General features: G+C 38.5%; 1 protein-coding gene across 3 annotated transcripts in view; it reads right to left on the reverse strand.

Annotated features, from left to right (window-relative positions):
• LOC126377996 (kinesin-like protein KIF13B) overlaps nucleotides 1-22,480 on the reverse strand; it is a 194,392-nt gene that overhangs the window by 99,924 nt on the left and 71,988 nt on the right. The gene's annotated exons all lie outside the window — the stretch shown is intronic.

Here is a 22,480-nt window from a genome sequence, read left to right on the forward strand (position 1 = left end):
GCAACACTACTTTTCGGAAGTCTTTCGAAAGTGTCTAACAGAACTAAATACATTAAAGTTTGTAAAACAAGCTCTGGAAGTCTTTGCGAGTAATGGGTGGCCACAGGCAGTTCTTTCTGGATTGTTTGGACTACGTACTCTTAAAAAGTTAGTCCTTGAAGTGTCCGACCCCTGCTATATTGCTTAGGTATTTGGTTTTACCATCCGCCTAAGTTAACTCCCGTCACAGAACTGTTTTAAAAGTAAAGTGGTCCTGACAGGCAAAGGTGAACAATTTAACAGTCTTAGTCATAAATGGCTTAATTTTATTTTTATCTTTTTTTTGACGTGACTTATTGTAGGTTTGCCGCAAATGGTAACTACTTGGCCGGAGAAATGGGAGGCGCTGAGGGCTCTCATCCGGTACAAATTTAAGACATCAAATAAAATATAGGTACTTTATTGCACAGAAATAAATTTCAACAATAAGACGTAACACATGAATACAGTACAATAACAACAGGCCTGAGCGTGCCCAATTAGGCGTGAACCTCGGCTCAGGGCGTCGTCAAGAGAGGAAAATATTTGAAAGTATTAATCGACTCTAGTGAATCGATAGCAATAAGCGCTGAAAGAGGGAAATCGTCGACCACACCGGCGGGGTCAGTATCGGGGTTTTGAAGTGTTTGTTGTCGCGAGCGGATTTCTTTTATCAGATGTACGCTGCCTGTACCAAAAGTATAAGTAAAAGTATAAAGCTGCATATTGGCCGAATTGTGTCTGAAGACCAATAGGGATTCCGCGCGTGAGTTTACTTATGAGTTATGATACAGATGTATTATCTCGTCCTCATGTTGCAATAATATAGCTTATATTATTGCGTATTCATATAAATTTCTAGGCGCAGGTAATAGCCAAGTTCTAAGTTTTCAAGCGACCTTCGTCTGCGCCTAATCATTATCGACATGTGTCGATAGTTGAGAGCGACGGCTCTACGTGACTTCTGAACCAATAACCATTAAACGAAAACTACGCTATGCGAATTCACCAAAACATAAATACTTATTTACAAGACCTGATTAGCATTTTTCTTATTCAGAAAAATAATCAGCTGTTCCCAATGGTGGTCTCAAGTACAGGCCATCTAATTTTATTTCCGGGTAATCAACAGCACAACACACGTCAATTTTAGGCAGAAATTATAAAAACCCTCCCAAAATTTTATATTAGCACACGTCAAATGGATTGCATATCAGCGAGATGCCTATTTTATTCGCCCGGGTTATTCATTCGATCTCTCATTCATTTTAAAATTAACAGATCTCAATCATCCGTCCCTTTCTTTTTCGGTGGATAAGAAAACGATGGGTATAACTTAAAATGATTAGGTGTCTGCAGGAATCGGGGCCAATGTGACCTCTAAACCGCTTCGAAACTCCTTACAATATGTATTATAACATTTCCTTCCTAATACAATATTCATTGGATGAAAATTATCGGTACATATCGATTTCCACATGACAAGCTTTTAGAAGGAAAATATGAAAACAAAATATGGAGGGGCACTCAAGCGATATTCATATACGGTGACATCATCCACTTTAATTAAACCAGCCTAATGGAAGTAACTTTTAATTACCATGGTCAAGCCCCTGGGACATTTCATTTTAGTACTTTAGTTATTATTAAAATAATAGGGCGTTTAACTCTTCAAAATACTCGTATTAAAGAAACACGAGATTGATAACAGAATAATTTAATGTTTCTGTGCTTAGAAGTACCTACCTACTATTCAATAGAACAGTGTAGTTCTTCTATCGTGTGGGTTGTGAGGTGGATTACCAACCCCATCAGCCCTAGTGTCAGGGTTACTATTGAGCCGCCAATGTCACTAACGCCCTGTATAGCTGGTCAGGTAGAAAGATAAAAGACGAGGTTCGCATTTAGTAAAATTCTTGTAATAAAAACAAAACACACATGACAGAAGACAAATGGTAGACATATCACTTTTTTATATAAAACCGTAGCTAACACAGCGTTTCCATCAGAACATTGGTTTGAAACTATCCACGAAAGCAATTGAAAACTGTTTCCAGAAGAGGGTCTCACAATTTCTCGTTTAGCCGAGCAAAGTGTGTCGAGACCGCAGTGTGGTAAACTGACCGATGTAAGGGCTTTGAGGTCGTTAACACCCCAAACGTAGCAATTATACAAAGCTATTGACGAGAATGAGGCCTTTTATTTTGTATCGGTCGTGTCAAGCGCTTAGTAGGAAGCAATCTATTGAATGATGTCAATGTGTTGGCAACCCACATCAATATGGATATTTTAGTTCGTATAAAAGTTGTAGTAGGCTGAGCTGTAGGCCATCTACGGGGTCCACAGGTCCACAGGATAGTGGAACAGCCATCAGATATGATGGTTAGCTGCGAATATAAAAATAAGCAGTCCCCGACCAAACAGCGACTGGATTAGCAGAACGTATTGGGTAGCTCACTGGGACGGGCTAACCTATAAAATGCTACTTAGGTTCTATGACGATCTTATGGCGTAGCGAGTAGGCGCCGCTACTTCAAAAACGCACCCCTGATGCAGGGCAGCAGCGGCATGAGTACTGGTTTGAGGCCGAGGAAATGGTTTCTGGTAGGGCTCTAGCTACACACCACCGATTAAGAAATCACCACCGATCGAAGACATCACCGATTGAGAAATTGGTCGGTGTACTGCGGAACGGAAGGCGATTGAGGCAACCACCGTTCTACACGCCTTATCTATGGAGTAATGGCGATTACTCCACCGACAAGAGCGCAGCTCTTAAATAAAGAGAGAGAGAGTTCGTACAAACACGACAACGATACGACGTACGACAGCTATAGATATGACTAAAGGGCAGCATAATATGGAGCCTTAGATTAAGACGCAATAACCTCCTTCTTTTTTGAACTCGGTTTAGAAGGGCTAGAAAAAGCAACAACATACGTACATACATAAATAAACTCGCGCCTATTTCCAGGGTAAGCAGAGACTATAGAATTCCAATTGCTTCGATCCTGACACACTTATTTTGGTTCCTCGACATTCATCAATCGCTTCACACACGCACGCTAGTTCAGAGTAGATCGTACTAAACCTTTTCTAAGGGGGCATCTCCAATTTCAAAAAGCAACAAGTACATATGATTTGAATTACGAATACCGCATAAGTCCAGATGTTATCTATTTCTTTTTTTATTTGCAGCAAACCTCTCAATAACGATAAAAAGGGTTATACTACTCAGTCAAATGAAATACGTTTCAGGAAACGCCAAAACGAAAATTTTGTATTGAATTTCGTTATTAATACTGTCCCAATGACGTCGTCAATACAAGCGATCAACATCGAGCTAATTATACATTGTTTTAAGTTTACGCGGTTATTATTATAATTAAAACACATATATAAAATAACGGGGAATATTATGGATCTACCTACTCCACTCCAATCTCATCAGTCATCCCGTGATCATGGCACTTGCAACAGTGTCGAAATATCGGGAGTCTCATATCCCCATTTAAACGCGGTAAGAACCCGTTATTATGTGTTTTAATTATCGAGCTAATTGTTAGGTACTTGATTCGAAATTCGAAAATAAGTCAAAAAGAAAAATGAGAAGATTGATTTTTGATGACCTTATTCTGTTTTCTGTTTCTAGATTAGATTACCATTTATTATAAATTATCTTTGACGCAGTGAAAAATCCCTATTCTGTGATTAAGATCAGAGATTGCGTCTCCGAGCAGCAATATTACCGGTATTTTAGATCTGACGTTGCCAATACGACTTGGAACGCAGCATCGTTTAATAGTCCAATAGAACACCAAAGGCTTGCCAAAATAACCTTATTCCAAAGATTTACGACTCTACTCCCTCGTATATTACGCTCAGTCTGAGTTCTTGAAAAACTCTATCTGAGTGAAATATAGAGTTAGAGTTTGTTTTCGCGGAAGGAAAGGTCTTTGACCGAGATATCTCTAGTTGTTTTAGATTACTCACTATCAAACAGACGTAACTTTAAAAAAATATATGCTGTTTTGTAATCGTTTATCTTATAACATATCATCATCACTAATTTAAGAGCCACGCTCTTGTCGATGTAGCATTCTCCATGCTACTTTATAGGAAAAAATACAGCAGTGGTTTCCCTCTTGCCTTACAATACAATACAATACAAAAACTCTTTATTGCACTTGAATCACATTAAAAATACATTAGTATTATAATTAAACCACAATTAAGCCTTCTGCCCTAACACATATATTACGTATAATAACATATGCACTGCTATTAAAAGCTTCTGAATAAAAGTAAAAGAACACTTTTACAAATCCTAATAATAATTCAAGAAGTAAATATATAAAACATTATATCTTAGATACCTACTTATATATTTTTTTCGCTACATAATAAATACTTAAATACAAGAATAGGTACATACACACACACACACAAATATCTTTTATTTTATTTAGTTTTTTTTAAACATATATTTTACTTTTCAGCACGTTCATTAAAAATGTATAAGTACTTAAATAGAAAATGTGCTCAGAATTCGTGTCCATTTCTTGTTGTTTAATGTGTTCCCTAATTACCTTACCGGTTCCAACTGAAAATCAGCGCTATAGTCTAGGCTATGGCATTATGCTGAGTTGGAATTGTATTATTTTTTTATTATGTGAAAACATTCATCATCATCAGCCCATTAACGTCCCCACTGCTGGGGCACGGGCTTTCTCTATGGATGGATAGGGAGATCGGGTCTTAAACCATCACGCGGGCCCAGTGCGGATTGATGGTTATTAACGACTGCTAATGCAGCCGGGACCAACAGCTTAACGTGCCTTCCGAAGCACGGAGGAGCTCGAGATGAAAACTTTTTTTTTGTGGTCACCCATCCTATGACCGGCCTTGGCGAAAGTTGCTTAACTTCAACAATCGCAGACCGAGCGCGTTTACCGCTGCGCCACCGAGCTCCTCTTGTGAAAACATTAGTAAGTATATCGAATAAATATTTTTTCCTTTCTTTTCACTTGTGTGCTGGAATAAAAAAAATCTGAATCAGTTGTTTATCGTTTCGAGCATGTTAAGAAAGAAGACTCATCATCACCCCAGCCTTAACCCGTTTCTCACGGGGTTCGCTTACCTAACCTGACGATTAGACAAGTCTAGTTTTTTACAGAAGCGACTGCCTGTCTGACTTTCAAATCCGCGAAGGGAAAACCAACCCAATACAATTGGTCACATACCTCCGAAACGCATTTTTCGGGAATGTGGATGTTTTCCTTCACCGCTGAGCATGTGATAATCATTTATGATCCAAACATGAATTCTTAAACAAATTCGACAATCATTGGTTTAGGCCTGTGCTGGATTCGAACCTACTACCTCAAAGTGAGAGGCAAGCGTTCTACAAACTGGGCTACCACGGCTCATTCGAACATACTTTATTGCACCAAAATAATAATACCCCCTCCGATTGATTGAGGGGAGGCCTGTGCCCAGAAGACCACAGGAGTTTATTTATGTACACGAGTAGTAAACATAGAAACTTCACTCTGTAATTCGTGTAATCGGTCATCATTGCAAATCCCGTAGCATTCACGCCGAACCCGAAACTATACATCATCGAATTACCGTCTGGCAGCGACACTGGAAACCACCAGATCAGAGCTCAAATGGCCACAGTCAGATTAACGAAGTTAACTCCCGTATAAGCGGTTAGATTGCGCGGACGCAGTTCATTAAGGATCAGCGCTTTTCATTAAAACAAACATAACATAAGCTTCACGACTACATCCCAACTGGGCTAGTTAGAGGTACAGGCATCGAAAAATAAACTAAGTTTTGATTTTGTAAGACCAACGAGATAGGTGGTGAGCCGTATGGTCTATAATGTTCGTACCAAGTGTGTTAGTGAAAACTGCACTTAGGATAAATTATTTTATTCATTGGTGCAGGTCCGTTTATTTTTTTTTTTCATTTGAGAAGCAAGCCGGTGTACAGTTATGAGCAATATAATGTACCCACTTTAGGACTCTGTCACACTAACATATTTGACATTTAGTGAGACTTACAGTTCAATTTGGCAAAAAAGTTAATGTGACATGGTACCAAAGTGTATACATATTAATGCTCGTGACCGTACCACATGACCACAGGGACTTTTGCAGACTACATTCACTACTTCAAGGATTAATGCATTACATTCGGAGTTCTCTCTGGAACTAATTCAGAAAAAGGCTCAGACCACAGACGTAACTAGAAATAATCGAGTTACATTACTCTCAATTTGTGAACCGTGGGTTACGCTCCGGAGTTTTTTAGAGGTGCAACACGACAACTAGCAGGTTGGTAGAAAGTATAACTCTTTATTTTTAAAATGTAACTTGTATTTCTGATATAAGGCTACAAATAAATAAATAAATAACTCTTTATTTTTAAAATGCAACTTGTATTTCTGATATAAGGCTATGAATAAATAAATAACTCTTTATTTTTAACCCTAATCGCAGTTCCATGCCTTGTCTATGTCATTGTAACTCCAGAATTAATGTGTCAATCTGGCGATTTTGGCCATAAGGTTCTTTAGAAGAACTTTAGACTATATCCCAACTGGGATAGTCAGAGGTACTAGAACTAAGCATTCACGCCTCACCGAGTTTTCTAGTATCAACGTCTATAATGGTCGAGCTAATTGTGTTAGTGTTGAGAAGCCGGTGAACCAACGGACCACAGTGACTTAAATAAACAATAGTAACTTTAATTTCAGTTGGAATTTAGAATATAACAATAAATCCTGGTATCGTCCAAAAGAAGCTGAGTTTTAATTAAATATTTAATAACTTAAACATCGAACCGTGCCAACAGAGCCGTATTTCAATCCCAGTTTCGCCAAACTTTATTGTTTTTATTAGAAACAACATTTTGTTCTTGTCTTTCGTTAAGTTCTTGGCAAAAACTGTATTGTAAAACTGATTAATGTTTATGTCTGTCCGAAATTATTCTTCCAGAATCAGACTACGACCTTATGGTTAAACAAGCAATCGGTTTTTAACTTAATAAAAGTAATTGTAATAATTTCCATTTCGTACGTCGTTTCGAAATTTAATACTAACAACACCTAATAAGTAATTTTTACAATAAAATACCAGGTAATATATTTTTTCTTTTTTATCAGAAAATAAATTTTAAGCTCATGTGTTTATGTAAAAAAGCTTATTATAAGATTGATAATTAGTACCTAAATGATAAAAATGCCTGATATTAAATGTTTTCCTCTCGTTATATCCCGTTTTCCACAGGGTCCGCTTACCCAACCTCAAAATTTGACAAGTCCGGATTTTACAGGCGACTGCCTGTCTGACCTTTCAATCCGCGAAGGGAAAACCATCCCAATACAGGTTGGATCCCAATAGGAAAATGCATTTCTCGGGAATGTGGGTTTCCTCACGATGTTTTCCTTCACCGCTGAGCACGTGAAAATCATATCGTATCTTGTATCGTATGTCGTAAATATTTCTTTCTTTCTTTTTATATGTTATCGTGATAGTACGGAAACAGTATACGTAGAATTATTTTTTATTCTATACCATTGCGAAATAAACCCTTGAAATTGGTTTTTCTTATGTTATTTTCATTCAAAAATGATATTTTCTACAACAAAGTTACAGGTCAAGAGACGCTGATAAAAAAGCGAAATACCGAATCAAATACAGATAAATTAATAATTTCAAGAGTCCGGAAATTTCACTGTTGGAAAATATTAAATTACCCGCGAAATTGGTTATCACTTAAAGTCCCCGTGCAAGGTCAATGCCCTACCTGACTGTTATTTCCCCTAAGTGTCGTGCTGGGCCAAAACACGATAATGGTAATACAATTCCATTATACTGAAATTTCTCCCCGAACAATACATTGATGTTGCTAAACGAACAATTTAAGGTGAAAAGCTTAGTGACTTATAGTAGTTTAGAGATATGTCTTCTTTTCTCGTGTGGGTTGGAAGGTCAATAACCGAAAACGACAACAAAAAAGGGTTACTATTGAGCCATATAAAGCTCCTAATGGCTGGTCGGGACCGGTTCCTTAACGTGCCCTCCGAACCACGGATCATCTTACTTTCGGACAACCGGGTGATCAGCCCGCAATATCCTAACAACTAGGGATCACTAAATTATTTTTGTGAGAAGTCCCCACCGGGATTCGAATCCGGGACCACTGGCACACGAAGGCCATTAGCCTACATACATGTTTTTTCCCGCCTTTACTTGTTTGTAGGCTACACTACAAGAACCTTGCTTATTGCTAGGTGGCCTTAGCTTAAGGTTTGTTTGCTGGAATGCGTTGGCGCAGAGCCAAGCCCTCATTCATGATGAGACTATAGCAAGAGCAATCGCTGACAGCTCAATTGTTAAAGGGTTATGAGAGCTTCGGATAAAACTTCTTGCTGGGTTTTCTTAGCTTTTTAATTTGTATCAAAATTGTTATGTACTTTTTTATTCAGCATCTAAAAAAAGTAAATAAATAATTTATTATTTAATTTATTTACCAAATAAAAGTCAAGATGAGACAAGTTAATAGCGGGCCCTGCACTAGCGTTTCCCCTGTATTCCCCATTGTGCTAGTTAGAGGTACATGCATAGCTAGATGAACTGAGTACGCACGCTTCATCTGAGCTTACCGTTAGACCACCGTGATAGGTGGCGAGCCGTATCGCCGTATATTATGCGAGCCAACTGTTTGAGTTAAGGTAATTGTTAGGCAATATGCGAAAGCCTTTAATATTAAATTCCTGCTGTCTAAAATTTCAGCTATCGCCAACGCAAAGCTATGTTTTAATTAAGAAAATTCCGATGAAACTTGGATCTCCCTTGTCTTATTATTGGGTAGTTTCCTAGGTCAAAAATAAATTATGAAATTCTGGTTATGATGGTGATAAAAAACGTAGTCTTTTTTTCTACATAAATTATTTATAAATTTAAATAAGAAAAAATTTAATAATAAGCGCGACATTTTGTCACGTTTTTTTATGATGTCACAGTGTGCTTTTTCATAAATAAATTCCATAGTAATTTCATGTTTTGACGTTTAGTAAAAAGTAACTGATTTGACTAGTTGGAAAGTACCCTATTATAGGTATAATAATTGAGAAAGCAGAATGGTTTTCTTGAAGTAGTAAAGTAAATGGGTAACTTATTATTATTTCTTTTAAGATATAACTAAGGAACGACTGATTCGAATACGTACTTTTAAGTTTATTACATTAAATTTTAATTTACACACGAAGATTTAAATTTGTAGACTAATAATATAATTCTCGAATTATTTCGAAAGTACGACCTAAATGTCTGGCTGATTTTAGAAATGATCACCCACCTAGTATACTTTTTATTGGTATTTTGTATTATTTATAGTCTAGTTTAATGGAACATTTCATTATTCACTTTTTATTGGTAAATATAAAAAGTATTTCACAAAAGTCGATTAGGACTACAATAGAACGGCAATACTCGTCGTGTCTTATAAGAAAACAGTCACTTTTATTAAAAACTGTTTGCGACCGAGGCTGCTGAAAATTCATAAGCTCTCAAAAGAATTTCAAGAATTTGTCGTTTATTTATGTCAAGACGAAATAAGAGTAGAGCAATTTCAGTGTTCTTTTTACAAAAAAATACAATTTATGCCAAATATAATAATTTATACCAAATACATAATATATTTTTCCACCTAAAGGCGACGAAGGGCATATTCCTGGATAAATTAAGTTATAATAAGTATACAATAAATAAGTAATGATGTCTGTTAAGAAATTTTATTATAATTTAAATAAATATTATGTTTCCGTATAATAAATATTACGTGATGATGAAAGTATAGTAAGGATAAAAAAGGAAAGAAATAAAGTATTCAGGTATTATTAGAAAATGACAGTAACAATACAAAAATAATACCTTACTTTTTTCTTCTTTTATTAGCTTTTCAAGACTAAATAACTGAATCTCTTTAAATGACAGTTCAGTTTCAGACCTAGAGAAAAATATGGTATAGGTTTTACCCCGTAAATCACTTTTAAGGGGATGAAAGTGAGTAATAAAGATATGAATTTTTTTTTTTAATGTAAGATGTCACCTCAGCAAGCAAACAGCAGCTTAGCAAATTACGACTTAAAACCGGATTAACCCCTTTTTAGGTTAACCCAATTCAGTGGTCTATGAAAACATAACAAAATGTGAGGTGACATCTCACATTAAAACTTGAGAATTGCTAGCGCGAGTTGTAGGTAATATACTATTAGTATTGTTATGTTTTCATAGACCACTGAATTGGGTTAACCTAAAAAGGGGTTAATCCGGTTTTAAGTCGTAATTTGCTAAGGCTTAAACTGGTGGATTATATTTCAATTTCAGTGGTATCAAATCTGAAAGCAATTAATCATACTTATTTTGCACAAAAAAGCTGCTTGGTTTTGTATTAATCCACTTTATGTCACTGGTGAAATGAACAAATGTATGTACACATAAAGTCACGCCCATTTCCCACCGGGGTAAGCAGAGACTATAGAATTCCATTTGCTTCGATCCTGACACATTTCTCTTGCTTCCTCCACATTCATCAATCAACAAATGTATGTATTTTGAACAAATAAAGAATATATTTATGTATTTATGAGAAATAAAAAAAATAAGCTTAAAATCATTGTGATGCTCACCAACCAACATTTAAGCAGCACGGTAGACTATGCTTAACCCTTTCCAAGGATAGAAACTGAACATCTAATGACGTTCCGATTCTAAGGTGCCATACTATCTATTATGAACTACCAATGACCCATGGTCTCCGCCCGTGAAAGGGTTAATCTAATTACTCCCTTCTGAGGGCCTTCAGTAGACATTTATTTATTATTTGGCTATTTATTCAAGTTAAAAAATGTTCAGTAGGTAACATGGATATTCTTAAATTAGTGATGAAAATGGCTATTAAATATTTTGTCGAATTTCTCGTCCGCCTCAGCTTCTCAACCTCTACAGCCGAAAGTATACCAACCCCGCGGCACAGAAACCGCGCCGCGCGCAGAGTGAATTATATCGAGAGCTTCGACCAACGTTTATCTACGTAGATAGCATTCGCTGCGTCTATCGCTCGAAGCCATCAATATAATTCGCTCCGCACAAGCGCGGTTGCTGTGCCGCGAGGGCTGGGCTGGTATACTTTCAGCTTAAATTGTTAAAGATGTCGAAAAGTAACAGTGACAGGGATAATAAATATTATGTCCCCACCACTTGACGGAATAATTCATCTATATCCACAGATGTATGTCAGTCAAACAGCCTTACTAGGACAGCATAACAAGAAAACTTGTACGTAAACAAGTTCCCAGCTTCCGCAGCCAGCTAATCATGAGAGCACGGGCTCGCACCACCTAATCCAAACTTATTGCCGCTACATATCTTCAGAGTAATACCACACGTCATTCCCGCCCGTTGGAACGTTTCCACCAAAATTGGAAAGCGGTTTAGGGCCCTCTTTATGAGAATTAAATGCTATGCGAGTGTATTTATTTTCATTTTCGGGACTGTATCGGTTGGTTATATATATTTACTCATAAAATTATATGTAATAATTTACCATGGCATAATTTTGAAACTCATAACTACTACAAGCATAATAATTAATGACAATAATGATATATAAGCATAATTATTATAAGCATAAAACTATACTCCGAATAAAAAAAGTTTTGGCACAACTTTGAACATTTTCGAAACTTACTTTTTCCTTGACTGCATTTGGTTCATGATTGTGACTTTTTATATTTTTTGACACTATTTCATGCTGTTGGTCATTCAGTACACTTTTGAGTGTAAGATAAATATGCTGGCGCCGCACCCTAACCAGTAGGTTTGTCATAATTTTAATTATCATAATCCTTTTTGCATAACGTCTACAAGTACGTTTTTACAAGGCATAACAGTAGATATGCCTTGTAAAATTATGACAAAAGACTATTATTCTAAAAAAGAACTATGGATACCTATTTATTAGTCCAAAAAATATTAGTCCAAAAATAAGTTATTCCTAATAAACCAGTATTCCTAGATGTTATTATGGGAAAGTACTATTATGCTAAAAAACGTTATGCAAAAAGGATTATGATAATTAAAATTATGACAAAAACATTTATGCATTTTAAGAGAATCCCGTACCGGTTTGCTTTGGCCTAGTGGTGGAGTGGGAGCGTATAATAGTCAAATATCAGCTGCTGCTTTCCGAACACGTCGTAAAAACCGACAAGAGGAATTGTGTCCTTACTAACATGGTGGACAATTGTTATGGGCGATAGGCTGATCCCTGATCACCATATATATTATTATTATCATATATTAGATTAGATCTGGGGGGTTAAAAAGGCCACATCGAAGCAATTCATCTAACAAAGCAATATTGCAATTTGACATTTGCGCATATAAAATTAAGTGCGCAATGCAAACAAATGTCAAATATCAATATTGCTATCTTAGATGAATTGCTTTCATGTGGCCATTTTAACCACCCTATACTCGGTATACTATAATTCTGTTATGTGTTATCTATTCTCTGTTTGTGTACCTAATAAACAAAACAAAATAAATCCGTGCCAAAGTATCAATAAGTTGCACAGAAAAGGTTACTAATAAGGAAGCAAAGAGTGAGGGAAAAGAGGCAAATATTGACTTGCTCAGGACATTGCAGGCTTCGGAGGGCTCGATAAGCAGTCGCTCCCGGCAACAATTTACTTAAGTAAGTAGTTGTTACAAATGTCACGGGCGTTTGGCAGCGCAATAGTAACCCTGACCTATGTTCCTATCCATTTATGTGTTTATTAGAAAGTCAATACTATCTTCATACATACATACATACATACATACATAAACTCACGCCCGTAATCCCTAATGGGGTGGGCAGAGCCACAAGTAATCAAAGACGACTTGCAGCCACTGTTGATACGATGTCGTAAGCTGGATATGATGAACCTTGCTTCTATGCTGTTCTGGGAGCAAATAAAAACATAGAAAACGTTCAGCTGCTTGTCTTTCCGGGCATGTCGTAAAAACCGACAAAGGGATTGTGTCCTCTAACATGATGGACTAATGTTATGGGCGATAGGCTGATCCCTTATCACCATAAGGTTCACTATCTTTCATACACATAACATAACATAAACAGCCTATATACGTCCCACTGCTGGGCACATGCCTCCCCTCAATCAATCACGCTACTCCAATGCGGTTTGGTGGAGGTGTTTTTACGGCTATTAGCCGGGACCAACGGCTTAACGTGCCCTCCGAAGCACAGAATCATCTTACTTTCTCAGACAATCAGGTGATTCAAGTGTGAAAAGTCCTTACTAAACAAAGGACAGTATCACAAAGTGATTTCGACAATGTTCCCATCGGGAATCGAACTCGGACCTTCAGATCGTGAGCCTAACGCTCTAACCACTGGACCACGGAGCCTATTACCTACTATATATCTATCTTTCATGTTTTACGTTTGATAAAATTCCACAACCCAAAAACGGCCCGATAAATTCTACAGTATTCAGCATATTCCTTTGTTTTCCGACACATCATACGACTCGTAACAACAAACACGATACAATTATTATAAAGTACTGCGATAAAAGTACGGAATTAGATTTATTGCGTATTTCTTTAGACATTCCGCGGGCTAAAAATAAAATAAGGCGTAGGTTTTGTAGTAAATTCAGTAAATTGGGTAGTAGCGTGCGAATCTTTTAGTATACCTTCTTGTAGTAAGTTTCCCTGTTACTTTATCAGGACTTCTATATTATTTATTTATTTTATTTACAGTTTTGCATTCAGCCATTACAGTAAAAACCAATTCGACTGAAACAAACACATATAAGACATAACAATTTATTATTATTTAACTAGAACAATAGCGAAATGCCAACTGATTTGATGTTTTGTAGTGATTTGGCAACTTCTTGATTTTCTTTGTGTACCTTATAACTTTCAAATTATTTACGATAAGGTTAAGGATGGCGAGGAGTGGATGTACTATGTACATGGATATTAAATATTACAAAATTATTATTATTTTTTATATTTATTATTATTATTCGTATCAACAGTGGCTGCAAGTTGTCTTTGATTACTTGTGGCTCTGCCCACCCCATTAGGGATTACGGGCGTGAGTTTATGTATGTATGTATGTATTATTATTATTGAATATTTTTGTCGAATTTCTCGTCCGCCTGAAACTACTGCAGGTTCTCAACCTCTACAGCCGAAAGTATACCACTCCCGCGCCGCAGCACAGAAACTGCGCTGCGCGCGGCGTGAATCATATCGAGAGCTTCGACCAATAGCCGTACAACGTTTATCTGCATAGATAGCATTCGCTGCGTCTATCGCTCGAAGCCATCAATATAATCCGCGCCGAGTGCAAACCCCTTCCGGGATACAGGCGTGATGCTATGATGCTATGGTCAAGTTAAATTAGAAAAAAGATGAGATTTTTGTCACCTTTAGATTTGTCTTTATTTAGTAAACAGAATTTCATAATTTATCTTTGACCTAGGAAACAACACCATTATGTATTTATGTCCAATTTACTACTAAACTTTTTTGTAAATACATACATAAGCCAATTTCACGTTGGGATAGGCAGAGACCGCGGAATTTCATTTAAACCATCCTGCTTCGAAATATAACTTTCAATTCTTCTCACTTGCAACAAAGACTTCGTGCGTGCTCGCTGGTGCCGAACATGGTTTGAGTAAAAATATTATAATTTTTTTTTTTAAATAGATATGAGAAACATATAATTAAAATTACGAATAATTAAAACATTTAAAATTATAACACAAACACTAGTCAGTCTAAAATACCTATAATTAATTTAATAACATGAGAATAGGAAACATGCAGACACCTCCAAATTTTATTTTATGTTATACCCGTCATTTTCATATCCACCTAAAAAGAAAGGGACGGACGATTGACAACTGTCAATTTAAAATGAATGGAACACCCGGGCGAATAAAATAGGCATCTCGCTGGTATGCAACCCGTTTGACGTGTGCTGTCAACTTAATTCTGTCGGGTTATCGGCTAATATATTTTGGGAGGGTTTTTATAATTCCCGCCTAAAATTGTGTGTCTGTTTCATACTTTTATGCCTGTCGATTACCCGTCCCTTTCCTTTTCGGCGGATAAGAAAATGACAGGTATACCTTAAAATAAAATTAGCGCCAGTATCATCACCGTTCAGTTGACACCCTCTTGCATGTCAATTTCCAACTTTTCGCGTCGCTTCGACTTCGTTAGTATTCGATCGCCTCACCAACACCCCTAACAAACTTTGGACCCTAGTCGCTAGGTGCCTACACTCCAAATTGGTAATCCTCTGCGACGTAATTTTGCGAAGTCATTGACCCTTAAGTACCAGAGCATTAATAATAAGAAAACTATACTTACACACACACACACACATATACATACATGAGATCACACCTCTGTCGCGTTAGTTATTTTTGTTGGATTATTTACTTACATTCCACTACATTACAGTGCAAAACCGCCAATGCGCCGAACCACTACCTCTAGAGCGGTCTTCATAGGTATTGATAGAAACTGCTTCAGAGCAATAAGGCCGCCTATCTGTACTGTTACTAGATGTTTGTATGTTTTGTTTGTATCCAATAAAGTAGCTTTGTACGTACATAACTACGGTAGCTATCAATATAATCTTATCTGATAGTTCTACTAAGAACTAACTAAGCTATAGGTACTTAGTAGGTACATTATCACTTTGGTCTAACAGAAAGCTCGGTGACGCATGGGTACTTATGTAGTTCATCTTGCGATGGATGTACCCTAACTACCCCAATTAGAATACAGTCGTGAGCTTCTTCTTCTTCTATCGTGTGGATTGAGAGGTACATTACCAACCTCATCAACCCTGGTGTCAGGGTTATTATTGAGCCGCCAAAGGCCCCTGACATGGCTCATGTAACGACTACTTACTTACATCATTAAGTAGTAACCGGGACCAACGGCTTAACGTGCCTTCCGAAGCAAGGATCATTTTACTTTTTGGACAATCAGGTGATCAGCCTGTAATGTCCTAACCAAACTAGGGATCACAAAGTGATTTTTGTGATATGTCCCCACCGGGATTCGAACCCGGGACCTCCGGATCGTGAGCCCAACGCTCAACCACTGGACCACGGAGGTCGTCAGTCGTGAGCTTATGTTATGTTTATTCTTAGTCCAGTATTATACTTAAAATTCATCGTTTTTGCCCCCCGACGCTCCTTCTGGGAGAACAACTATGTCAGTCAGTCAGTCAATAGGTCTTCAGCTTTATATAATATTATAAAATACTAGCTTTTGCCCGCGACTTCGTCCGCGTGGCGTGTTATATAAAAAGAGAGATCTTTGTGTGTGAGGGAGAAAATTATACAATGCTTAATTTTATTATTTTTAAATGAGGTTATAGTAGGTATAAGTAGCTGAGTTAATTTGGTTTGATATAAATTTAGGAAAATACGATCAGTGGAGGCTAACCCTAAAATACCTATACAGGGTGTAACGGAAGGGGGGTATCAAGCCGAAAGGGGACAAAACTATACCTTATGTAGATCTTATCTGCAAAATTTCAATTAAAAAAAAACACTTTTGATATTTTTTTCAATTTCAGTTAAAAAAATATTTTAATATTTCCAGCATGTAAAAAACACGGCACAGCACTATTGAGGTCACTGTTCTTAATCCACTCAAATATTGGCACTACACAAATCTCCTAGCGCGTCCTGGTCGCCTGGTACTCGCGGCGCTCGCACGGCCGCGATAGGTACGAAATTCGAGCGGGCGGCGGCTTTGGCGGCAACGTCAAAAGGAGTCGGCGGTCGATTGGAACAATCCGAGTCGGCGGCACGTCGGCGACTGTAACAAACAAGAATGACACTAAAGCATCTAATAATTGGAGTCATTTTGCTTTGACAACTATTCTCACATTATTTTATGACGTGTAAAATAAGTTAAAATTACCTACTTGTTTAGGTAAGGTATTTAATTTAATAGTAAATAGGAAAAAAAAGTGTGAAAGTGTGGGTAAGTAGGTAGGTAATTAATAATTAGACTTACGTTTTACAAGAAAGGTTCGAAATGTCGTCATCCCCGTTCGATGCACAGACCTGCCGCTTCATCTGTCCACAACACTTTCGAAGCAAAGTCTGGTGAGCTTTCCACTTGAACTCGGTACCATTCTCAGAATGCCACACGAGGTAAATAATCAGCAGGAATTAGCTCGGGCGTACGTTGCATGTGGTAAGGTTCGCGTGGTAGTCCTTGGGTTGGCTGCACGGCTAGTACGGCTTCTTCAAACTCCGGATCACGGGTCGCCGAGCGGCCAGTCTCGGATGACGCGTGGAAAGAGCCCGTTAAATGCAGTAGGCGATTGACCATTTTCCTGAAGCAATGCAGTGAAGGCAGTTGCCTGGCTTCATCAGCTGGTCTACCTTCTATGAATCGCTGATACAAGTTCCGTGCTTCACTTAAGTTGCCATCGCCGGCACCCACACACATCATCATTTCATAATAACCTACATTACTCAAAGACACCTCGAACTATCACTGATCACAGTTATCACAACAAATCCAAATTTCGAACTTCACTCCACAGATAGTAAACAAGCACTGACAAATAATTTGACAGTTTACTTTCGTGTGCATGTTTCTATCTCTTTTGGAATGCTAGTATCCTGGTACTTAAGGGTGTGTTATTTCTTTGTGCGCAATAAAATATTTTTATGGTATTGTTTGAATGAATGAATGAATGTATTGTATTTTATGAAAGTAGGTACGTATTTTACTTTGAACCTAGAAAAGTAAAAAAGTCGTTTATCTAATAAGGATCACCCGCGCTCACACTCTGGCACTAACACAGAATTGCCACGTTTCTTCGCAAATATCCCGCGCAATAGCAGAAGGCGAAATTAATCTGTCAATAATAAGACATACTATCACTCTGCCCGTATCCCTAATGGGGTGGGCAGAGTCACAAGAACATCCCATTAGCGGTACGAGCATGATAATTATTTATGTACCTATGTTATGATTACTTGTGGCTCTGTCTGCCCCATAAGAGATAAAGGCGTGATATTATGTATGTATGTTTGGTACGGGCATGTAGCGATACGAGCGTGTAGTGGTAAGTGAAATTCCGCAGTCTCTGCCTACTCCAATGGGAAAAAGGCGTGATGTTATTGTTCACTGTTGGATAATACACGACTACAATTTAGGAAGGAAAAAAAATACAAAAAAAAAAAATATTTTTTATCATGGTTAATGATAACTTCCCCTTAACAGCACCGCCATTTTGAATTTCGGGTGCACTAGGGCTTGCCGATCAAAAAATGTCTATCGATAATCTATCCCGACCGAGAGTCGATCGATAGCAAGACTATTGATAACTCGGAAAGTGGGAACATTTTCGATTTTATTACCTAAGTGCAATACAATCGATAGTATCGTTGCGGATTAATAACAAACTATCGATAATTTTGCCCTCAGTCAGTAGTATTGCTACACTCCGATAGTATGGTTATTTTGAGTGGGCTGATTGTCTAAACTGAATTTCAATAACTCAAAAGTCCATGGATTTAGATTTTTTGAAAAGCTATTTTTTTATTTCTACCAATCAAAATCGTAGTTGAAAATGATTATGATCGATAATCGATACTGAACTATCGATAGTTTGAAACACTAGCGTGCCTTTTTCTATTCGCGAGCCCTGGCATCCTGGTACAGGGTATAAATCCCATTAACTGTCCCAATGCAATTTGCAATTCCGTGCTTCGGAAGGCACGGTTGGTCCCGGTGACTACTTACTCATGTAAGAAAGTAGTTATTACATGAGTCATGTCAGGGGCCTCTGGCGGCTCAATAGTTACCCTGACACCAGGGTTGATGAGGTTGGTAATCCACCTCACAACCCACACGATAGAAAGATTTAAAAAAATACTGTTATGTGTTTTTAATTCCTTGTACGCAATAAAGTATTATTGTATTGTACGAAAGTACTTATTTTAAGATTACTTTTACCATGTCATAGTAAAAGTAAAGTTATGTTAGGTAGGTACTTTACTTGAGAAATTGATTTTGTCTTTACTATGTTGTAAACGTAACATTAATGTCTCGTTAATAAGATACACAATCACCTGCAGCTGCTCGTATCCCTAATGGGGTGGGCAGAGCCATAAGTAATCAGAACATACTAACATAATATCACGCCCGTATCACTAAGGGGTAGGCAGTCACAACGGTACTTGAGAAATTTATTTTGCTTTTACTATGTTGTAAATCCCCAAGGGATTCTAAGAAGCCTCTGACGTTGCCGGTCGCCTCAGGGAGGCACCCCGTCTGGCCAAGGTGCCGGACCCGGTAGTTGGCGGCTCCTTCACACTCCAGTAGCACATGGGCCGCTGTCTCGTCCATGCAGGTTCTGCACAGGGGCTTGTCGGTGACACCTAGTGTAAACAGATGTTTGTTGATATCACCGTGACCACACAGCTACACCTGCTACCTGCAGCTGTTACCTGTATTAGTGGAGACCTCTTCACATTTAGAATTCTTTTGGAGAGACAACTATTGATGTCGGGTAGTGCCATCTTAGCCTGCCTGCATTTATTTACGGTGGTTCATAGTCTGGTGTGTTTGTTCATTCCCAAATACCCTAATACCGAACTAGCTTTATTTGCGGATGATACAGCCATCTATTCTTCGTGCCGTGGTCGAGTTATGATGACCGGAATTCTCCAACGCGCCAATGCCTTGGGCAAGTAGTTTCGCAAATGGAGAATCAAGGTAAACCCGGAGAAAAGTGCAGCGGTGTACTTTTCAAAGGGCTATTATAATACGTCACGGTCACGCTGTCAACTTAAGTCATCAAGATGTCTGGCAAGCCGATCCCTTGGGAGGAGCAAGTCAAATATCTCGGCGTAGTCTTAGATAGACGTCTTACTTTCAAGGCCCATATCAAACGTGTGCGCGATCGCGCCACGTTTGTAATGGGCCGTGTTCATTGTCTCCTTAACAAGCGTAGTAAATTATCCCTTTGGAATCTACACGACTTGCATCCGTCCGATCATGACCTATGCAGGGGTAGTTTTCGCTCACGCGAGTCTCTCTCAAATCCACCGTCTACAGGAAATACAAAATCGTTCGTGGTTCCATCGCAATGAAAATCTGCACATTGACCTAAGTCTGCCAACCATTGCCCAATGGCTCAAATTAGTTTTTTCGATTCTGCTCCGCACCAACCAAATCCCCTGGTAGTTGCGGCTTCCGAATACATCCCGCTTAGGAACGGTACTGAATAGCATCGGCGTCCGAAGTATGTAATACGATCCCGACGACCCGATTACTCTAGCCATAGAATCAGCCAATCAGCTCGCGACAACAAACATTTCAGGACCCCGATACCGACACCGCCGGCGTGGTCGACGACTTCCCTCAATCAGCGCTTATCGCTATCGACTTACTAGGGTCGTTTAATTCTTTCAAATATTTTTCCTCTCAGACGACGCCCTGAGTTCGCGCCCAACTGGGCACCCTCAGGCCTGTTGTCTTAAACGTTGTACCGGGTGAGAGCCTTCAGCGCTCCCCATTTGTCCGGCAAAGTAGTTAATGTCATTTGCGGCAAAACTTCGATAAGTCACGTCAAAAAAAGGTGTGTTTGTTGGCTGCTCTCGTTCGTAGCAGCGAGCGGACCTGTCCGAATGAGATCGGCAATATCGGTTCCGGACCGATGGCTGTTACCTCCCGTTCCCCTTCTGGCCAACTCGTCCGCCGCGTCGTTACCTCTTGAATCACTGTGTCCTTTGATCCATTGTAAAGTGAGGTGTTAGTATTTGCACACCTTAGTCAGTGATTGGTGGTAACTGTGTATGAGTAGTAGTAGTTGTTTAGGGCCTGCAAAACTCTGAAAGTATTCTAATGAAACTGTCCCGTACCTAGCTAGCCATGAACGCATTCGCCGCTAGTGTGATGCCCATTTGACCTGGATGACGGTGTTAAGGGAGCCTGATATTACGTAATCATAAAATAAAGCATACTACACAAGGAGACGAGATGCATTGTAAAGTACATTTCTTTATCAACTATTAATGTAGGTAATCGACTACATTTTTGGACAAAACTTGTACAACAAAGTGACTCTGCCCACCTCAGTAGCGCAGTAAGTGTGATATTAGATATGTGTAATTACTTGTAGCTCTGTCTGGTCCATTAGGGATAAAGCCGTGATTTATGTATGTTCACATCTTGTTCTATCCTATTGGTTGTGAGGTGGATAACCAACCTCGTCAATCCTGGTGCGAGGGTTATTATTGAGCCGCCAAATGCCCCTGACATGGCTCATGTAACGACTACTTATTACATCAGTAAGCAGTAACCGGGACCAATGCCCATTGTTTTTTTAACTATTGTGTCTGGAAATCTTGGCCTCACAAGGATGAAACAAAACAATTTAAAAAATATTGATTAATATGGCCATCACTGGCACGTTTACCCTTTACTAGGGCAGGCATAAATAAAAGAGGTGGTAGCTGTTCACTCAAAAGTTAAATACCTTGAACAGCTGATTGCTACGTAGTGTTGTGCAAATTTGAATTTATTACATGAAGACCTGGAATTCAATTGCTCATAACTAATGCAAATATGAATTTAGGCGGCCAATACTCTCGCATGTGATTTGTAGATAGTGACAGAGTAGGCACACTTCGGGTTGATACCCCCGTTCCGTTACACCCTGTATATAGGCTTTCGTCTGGAATTCAGAGATGAGAATATTTTTTTCATATAAATGGTTTTTCCCGCTAACTCCAGTTCTCGTGGGAATTTTGCAATATCCTGTTGCAACTAAGCTTTAAGTTTACTAAGGTACCTGCATGCCAAATTTAAGGCGTCTAACTTAAGCGGTTTAGATTTTTCATACAAAAGGATTTTCCCACTAATTCCCGTTCCCGTGGGAATTGCGGGAATTCCTTTCTCAGTGCACCTCTACGGTACCTAAGCTACGTCCCTTCCAAATTTCAAGTGCCTACGTGTAGCTGTTTAGGCTGTGCGTTGATATGTCAGTCAGTCAGTTTCTCCTTTTATATATTTAGAAGAGATCAGAAATACTCATTGATATAAAAGTAAGTCTTCCTCTAGACACTCCTAGTACACAGTAATCTGCAAAAAAAAAGTAATATGGCTCCTTTCAGCGGCATGTCTCACCAAGTTATGACTACAAGTAATATCGCCCCTCGCCTGGGATTATCACGTCTGGGGTCGGATCAGGATGTACCGGCGACATTATGACACCTGATAACTTGGGGATCAGTGCGTTCTATAGAAATGTTGGAATATTCCCCAAGTCATGTCGTCGCTGATGTCGCCAACTGACGTGTCTG

The sequence above is a fragment of the Pectinophora gossypiella genome, chromosome 2, assembly GCF_024362695.1.
Source record: "Pectinophora gossypiella chromosome 2, ilPecGoss1.1, whole genome shotgun sequence".
NCBI lineage: Eukaryota > Metazoa > Arthropoda > Insecta > Lepidoptera > Gelechiidae > Pectinophora > Pectinophora gossypiella.